Source organism: Aptenodytes forsteri, unplaced genomic scaffold (genome assembly GCF_000699145.1).
Source record: "Aptenodytes forsteri isolate BGI_AS27 unplaced genomic scaffold, ASM69914v1 Scaffold404, whole genome shotgun sequence".
Classification (NCBI taxonomy): domain Eukaryota; kingdom Metazoa; phylum Chordata; class Aves; order Sphenisciformes; family Spheniscidae; genus Aptenodytes; species Aptenodytes forsteri.
In genome coordinates, this window is record NW_008795629.1 from 976,750 (window position 1) to 984,490 (window position 7,741).

The window sequence follows — 7,741 nt, forward strand, 5'->3', positions numbered from 1 at the left end:
CATGCCTTTTTTTAAAAAAAAAAAAAAAAAAAAAAAGACTTGTTTAATCCAGCAAATGCTTTGCTTTGTTTAGTCTAGCAAAATAAAATCTAAAATGAGATATGATTATTCCTCATAAATACATCACAGATAGGAAAATGAAGCTCTTCTAAAGCTAAGGGACAATGCTGGTACATGAATAATTGAGTATCAGCTTATCATGAACAAATTAAGGTTATAAATTAAAAGGCAGTTTCCAACCATCAGAAGAGTGATGACCAGAAACAGTTTTCCAACAGGAGTAGTGGGATCACCAGGCTAAACAGACCTAAGGTGGCACTTGATATGTTTGTGAACAGGATACCACAGTGTGATGCCTGAGAAAGCAAGGAGCAAACCTGGTTTTGAAGCATAAAGTTCCTGTTCTGCTGGCAAACTGCATCACACAGCTCCTGATTTTGATGCATTCATTAATCTGGAATATCAAGGGAAATAGATATAAGACCAAATTTTTGTGTACATTGAACATTACATTTTTTTTCCTGCTTTTACTCTGTTCTGGCAGCTTAAGGGAGTATTTATTTAAATAATACTTAGACATACAGTAAGTAAACGTGAGCACACACACCTTGCAGGGTATCTGAGCATGCAAATGTAAAACCTTTACTAATGACAACCACGTTTCTTTAGACAGAACTGGATCCACTAATGAATTGAAAGTCTGCTGATAGTGCAGTAGAGACAGGATGAGACTTTTCTAATCTCAGTCTCCCTATCACCTCTTATTCTCAACCTGGCTTCCCACTTCTTATCATGCCTTCAAAATTTCTTATCTCTGTTTTACATCTGATCAGCCAGGGGATAAAGAAAATCCAGCTGGAACTCAGCAGCTTCAGTTTTTAAAGACTGTTTCTAACTTTTCTGTTCAGCGTGTTGGCTGAACTGCTTTGCCACCCAATTTGAACCATTGCTTTTCCATGAACCTGCTGACACCCTGAAGCCAAATCTTACATAAAATGTTGGGTTTCACAAACAGCATTTTTTCAGCTCAGATATCCTCATTTTACTGATAGGAAAGCTCTAAGTCAGGGTAATTGTCTCACTTGTGCCAGACCATACAATGGAAATGCAGCAACCTTTAATATATCCGTTTCAGCAGGCATGTTAACAGTTACCCTGAATATGCAGAAAAACCTGCAGCAAGCTTGCATCAGGACTTAAGCTAGCAAATCTGCATTGCTTTGCCCTGTGCCACATGGCCTCGTGAGCTCAAGAGCCTGAAATATTAGGCATCGCTGCTCCATGCTCCATTTATTAGTGCAGAGGGTTTATATGGGTTTGGAAATGTCACCGTCCCAACAGACCCCTATAAACACTACCAGGATAAAAGTATGAACAGCAACTCACGCTGAAGACATCTGAGGGCTTTCCATCTGTAAAAAGTCTTAGAAAGTCTATAAATCCATTCCTCTATAAAATACCATGGAGTTCTGCACTGCAGGACCAATGAATCCTTATCAGATTTTTCGTTCAGAATGGAAATCAGAGAACAGCAGTAGGATAAGGAGAAGCAGATTTTTTTCCCTTAGGCTCAGGTATTTTTTCAGCAGTGCTGTTAGTCAAACCCCTCACCTACAAATTACACTGCCACTGAGTATATAACAGCCTTTGCCTATATATCGCAAAAACATAAATCTTAAACATAAATCAATAAAATAATTTTAAAAATTAAAATCCAAATATTATATGTTTCATTAATAAATTACTTGCATGTGTTATTTACTAAAAGTATGATGAATCTCTCTAACAAATTCAACTCTGACTTCCAAGATTTAAACTTCCAAGTTTAAATCAAACGGTAACTGCTAGTAAAGCAAGTAATAAAAAAATGACCTCTCCTTTAATCTTAAATACCTCCATATTTAGCATGATTTGGAAGGCTTATTCTGGGATTGCATAAACCTCTCAAGGATACTTTTCATGCCTACTAAACATACGAATGGTCCGTCTCTCTCATATAACGTACACACCATTGGCTTGCTCCGCATGTATGACTCATGAAGAACAGGGATTTCCATTAGCACATGCTGAAGCATCAATCTAAAGACCCTAAAATGGCCAGAGGGAAAGGGGAAAGGTTCTGCATCTCAAGGGTACTGGGATATGACTGACAACCTTACTGGATTTCATTTCTATTGTTTAGCCCTGACAAAACCTCTCAATTCAAGCTCCAGAAGCTTGTTATTCAGTGAGGGGGAGGTATCGAACATCATGACCTGTTCTTATTTTCCTGGAGTGAATAACGATTACCAGTTTCTTCAAACATGTGAGAAGTTCCAGCAATTTACCTAATTCAGAGAATAGGGTGGGACAAAGGCAGCCTAAAGAAAGCAAAGTACTTAATTAAAATTATGTATGAATCAGAAACAAGCAAAATCCTAAACTTCACGTATTCTGTTGTAAGCCTTCCAGTGAGAAAGCAAAGTCAAATGTGAGCAACATAATGAACAAGCCAAGAGGCAGCTTTGCTTAGGTAGGAAAGTCTTTGGCAGCAAAAGAAGAGGAAAAAATTGCCCAACCCTTCTACAAGCACTCTGCTGCGTAGTAGTAAAAACCAGCTAACCACAGCAGGAAAGAACTTCACCTTTCGCTATGAAACATCTCAGTGTAGGAGTATTATGGGGTTTTATAGGGGAAAAAATAGTATTTATATATATCAAATAGATTTTTTATTCCATATTTTTATATATTTTAGCATAATTTTTTTCCTATCATCCGGCCAGGCTCTTGGACCAGGTCTTCCGATGACATTTGCACCAAACCAGCAGCTGAGCTGCTGCACTGCGTGGCTGAAGTCCTTAGTCACAGAACATTACGGGTGTGACATACTGGCTGCAGAACACAGCACAGGGCCTTGGGATGCCTTTTCTACCATTTCCATGAAGCCCTACAGCAACATTTCCACATCAAAATATATCTTTTTTGAGAAAATGTTTTAAATAGTTCACAGAAAATGTAAGGATTTCGGGTAGCTGTGATGTTTCAGGAGGCAGCGGATCAAAGCATGGTCTCTCTCTCTCTCATCCCCCTTTACCCCTTCCCAGCAGATCTGATTTCAGGGTTGGAAGCCGAGAAGTGCAGAGAAATGTGAGTAAGAAGCAGAGATAAATTAGTAGCAAAAAGCCTTTGTCTAAAACTGGACCTGCGTGGTCCCAGTGCTGGAAATACCTGTATTACAGACTAGTTTTACAAACTGTTTCCAATCAAGTTGGTAAAAATAATACTGTTTCGATCATGCTCTACCAAGCAAAAAAGCAAAATGATTTAATTTAAACATCCAGACTTGCATGGGTGTAATACAGCAGATTCTGGACGCTGAATTTAAAGCAGCTATCTTATCTCTGATGCCTAAACATTTCCGTGTGTACAGACAAAAATATTTCCCAAGAATGGTGGTGGTTTATGTTCTGCAGCTTGCTTCGTCAAGGTCCTTTTCATACAAGTTTAACAGAGCTGTGTCCAACTGAATTAATTTCCGAGTAAAATCATGAAAGTGAGATTAGACTATGGCTATGTGATGAAATTGTTTGCACTCTGTATGTTTTTCTTTGTTCCATGAAGCCTACTGTTTACTGAAAAACAGCAAATTATTCATTTCTTGAGAAGTCCAGTTTTATCTTGAGTCGTTGACTTCCTTCTATGAATAAAAGGAACTTTTCACCTAGACAAAAATCCATACCTCAGTCAGATTTGGTTCCACACACTTCAGTAGCATGAATTTGATTTCTTGTTATTTTTTCCCTGTGATGTCTCACAAATAGCTGATACACTTGCTTAAATCAGACAGGTTCTCCGCTCAGTTTGAACTTTGTTTACTTACATGTTCACAGAGGAACAGAGAGTGCCAAGATTAATTCATTCAGCTTAATTTGCTACCCCATACTCTTACAATGAGTGAGCTCTCACTATGGTTTTTGCAGTTAGTGTGTTTTAATAATGCTGTCCAAGTATGGATTATTAGTCCAATTAAGTGCTTTGGGAAGAGTTTTATGAATACTTCTGATCAACTAAGAACCATGAGTCTTTTGAAAAGGAACATATTGTTACATGAACAAATTGATGTGCAGAATACCCAATTAATCTATTTGGACTTTTTGGTTTGGTGTTTTTTACATGATTTTTTTGTTGTTTTTTCCTTTTTACAATATGACATATGAAATCTAACTCCAAACGCTGGTAGAAAGTAAGAAGGGAAATAATTTTAATGGTGTTTTAATGTATATGTTTTGCTGGGGAGGAAACCAGAGAATTAGCTGAAGCTCTACTTGATCACAGTGGAGTTCTACTTTCTTCTGCAGCTTGTGAATTTGGGTTCCTTCAATAAATGCGAACTGAGAAAGTCTATTAATTTCTAAATGGTCTTGTTTTTCTGAAATGGCAGAACTCCCTGACCTTTACCCAGGTACAACAGCAGTTGATACCACCTGCCTCTCAGCAAAGGGCACCAGATTTCAAAATCATTCAGAGTTGAAGGTAACTATCTAAGCACTAAGCTTCAAACTTTATCAAGTCTACAGATGAAAAACAAGCTATACAGGAGAAGAAGAATGTTCATGATTTACATCATACACGAAGGCCAACACAAACAAAAAGCAAAACAGAACAATAAATTACCCAGCAGTCTGTAAAAAGAAATTTCAGTTAGGCCCAAGTGTGGAATCAAGCTGCTCAGTCCACTCTCTTCCTTGAACCTTTCTTGCTGATGTTTTTTTACGCATCCTGGACTCTCCCGTTATCTGTCATCTGTCTTTACTCCCACTCACGGTGATCCTGCTGTGCTGTGTTAACTCCAATATAGCATCACTATCTGGATCACATTTAGCTGGATGAAATGGAGATTCATCTGTCTGTCTAAATCCTTCTATTAAAACTGGAGGTGGATGATTGCACACTGACAGCCTGATTTACCTTCAGCCCCTGCAAAGCCCAGGATGGGAACTAGGGGAATAGTGAGAAAGACAACGTGCTAACAACCCGTATTAGATATCCTGGAGAGGCCTCAACAGTGGGCAGATACTCCTGTATCTCGTTACAGAATAACTCTAGCGCTGCCTCAGCAGCATCTGGTTCTGGCATTGCTGGAGCCATTATATAAGTGTAAATGTTGCGCTGATCTACACCAGAAGAGAAACTCCTACACCCATCAGGCACTGCAAGAAGATGGGAGTTGAAAGTTTCAACTGGCTTCTATTAGTAAGAGTACTGACTGTCTGGTTACTCGTGTACTTTTTTAGATTATGAACTTTTCACTGTAGGCGTGATGTCTCACTACATACCACATGCTGATCTCAGTGCCTTAAAAATAGTAAGAGGAAGGACATGATGCTTTTTCGTATCTTTGAGCTGTCACTGAGTCCTGCCATGACCCTGCCAGCCCTACAGATGCCAGGGAACAGGCTTGAGTGTGAGAACCCGCCGCACTCTTGTACCTGACAGAAAGCCCATCCCATGCTAAATAAGCAGATGTCCATAACCAATGGGTGTGAGGTCAGTCCTTCTCATTGCTTCTTAAAGTACCTTTCTTCTGTTTGGCACTGAACAGATTCTTGGTGCTTGGTTTCTGGGAATTCCGGCACTGTCAATACCTTTATTCACTGCTTCTATTTTAGTATATTTCGCACTTTTTTCAAGCAAACAAGAATCTGAATGTATATGCATGTAGGGATGTGAAATACTTTCTAAACACTAAGCAATCCGTGCATTGATCGTATAATGAAGCTGCAATACATTCAGTCTTAATCCCGACTACTAGAGGTCAATGGTAAAAATATGATATCCATTTCACAGGAGATACCTTGGCAAGAATCCACCGACCCTACAAAGGAACAGTTACAGTTTTGCTGTTTCTCACCTGATGAGTCAATAGCAGAAGTAGAAACATATCCGAAAGTCATGAGAGCTACCTGTTTTTGCTCCATACCCTAGATCTCATCAATCCCATTCTTTCCTCTCCTTATCCAGTTCCTGTTCACATGTTAAATAGCATCTGGAAATGTGAAAAAAAAAATAAATAAAAAGAAGATACCTACAGATAGCTACCAAAACAGTAGGATATGAGCATGTCCCAGGGCACTAAAGTTGAAAAAACCTTTGATGAATTAAAAGATGCAATATTAACAATATATAAATACAGAGAAAATACCAAGAAAGCTTGGAGACTATGCTGGATAGCAGATTCTGCTGATCCTGGCTTCTTCAAAGCACTCTCAAAAGTCTTCAGAATATATTCAATAGTATTACTCTTCAAAACTAAGGTTAGCACATACTACCTTAACAAATAAATAATGATAAGAGGGTCCCCATAATTCAAACACATACGGCTGGTGTGGTACATGTTAGGATTTTGCTACATTACATACATAAGCAGTGTTAAGATTTGGGCATTGAGGAGTTTCTCACTGATCTTTTGGAACATAATAAATATCAAACAATATTAAGAAGATAAATTTGTCAATCAAGGCTTATAAGAACTGATAATATTTTCTGACTAAAAGATAGCAGACTTTTTAAAATATAGCTCAACAAACTATCTGATTCAGGAAATCTGTATCTACTGAAACTCCTAGAAAAAGACATTGTTTATCCTCAGACTTTTGGACTTGGTTTGATAACAAATGGGATGAAAGGCTTCATAGGATAAAGGATGCTTCTGAAATGCTAACAGTGATGTGCATTTTTTCCTTTTATCAGTCTGCGGTTAGCCCTCATAACCTTTTCAAAGCGGAGTACCAGAGTATTTCTATTCCTAAAACTGAAATAAGAAATTACTACAAAAATGAATTTCAGCTGGAATACAGCCAGTTATTAGCATCAAAACTTTTTACAGCTCATGTCACTGAACTCAGGGAATACTCTTTGTGAGTGACAACATCATAGAAGGCTTTATTTTTAATCATCAAAAAAGCAAACAACTGCAACAAAATTGCAATAGCTGACACTTTTTTTCACCTGTGCTCACCTTAAGTATAAGACAAAATACATGTCCTGAAGGAAATTACTACACACTCTCCTTTCGAGATTCAGCTGGTTTTGTTACTTTCTTGACTGAAAAAATTAAATCTTCCTTCTGAATCTTTTCGAAGATGTAGGTAATACTAGCCTCTGCACTCAGTGTTAAGTAGCAAAGGCCAAGGTTTACTCAGCCATGGCCAACTGATGTGCTGTTGGCTTGTAATCAGACACTAAAAAGAACAGAAGGCTTAACCAAATTTAATTTGCTATTTTATTTATCCTTATGCTGCTCCTTTATCATACAAGTATTACACATTTATATTATACAGTTAGAAAAACAAGACAATGTTTAGAGCTAGTTTATGAGCTAATCTGACAAATAACCATCAATCCTGAGATGCAAAATAAATCACTGAAGTAGGATTCCGAGTCATTGTTTTTTTTCTGACCTAGTCTGGGACAGAAACAGCAAAGACTGCCATTAGAGATTATAGTATTCAGTAACGCTTGCCAGCTCAGTAGCTGATGGCAGTAATGCTGTGTCAGTGACTGTTTGGTGAAAAAAAACCCCGTACAACAAAAAAACCCTGTCATCTCCAACTGCATGAAAAAGCAAAGAACTTCTTAAAAGTAAACTCAAGCATTGAAATCTGGCAGTCTTCTATTTCCAAGATGCTTCTCAGTGCTCAACAGGGAATGATGACATCTGCAATCTGTTTGATTACTTCTTGTGATCATTTATTCCTTGCAA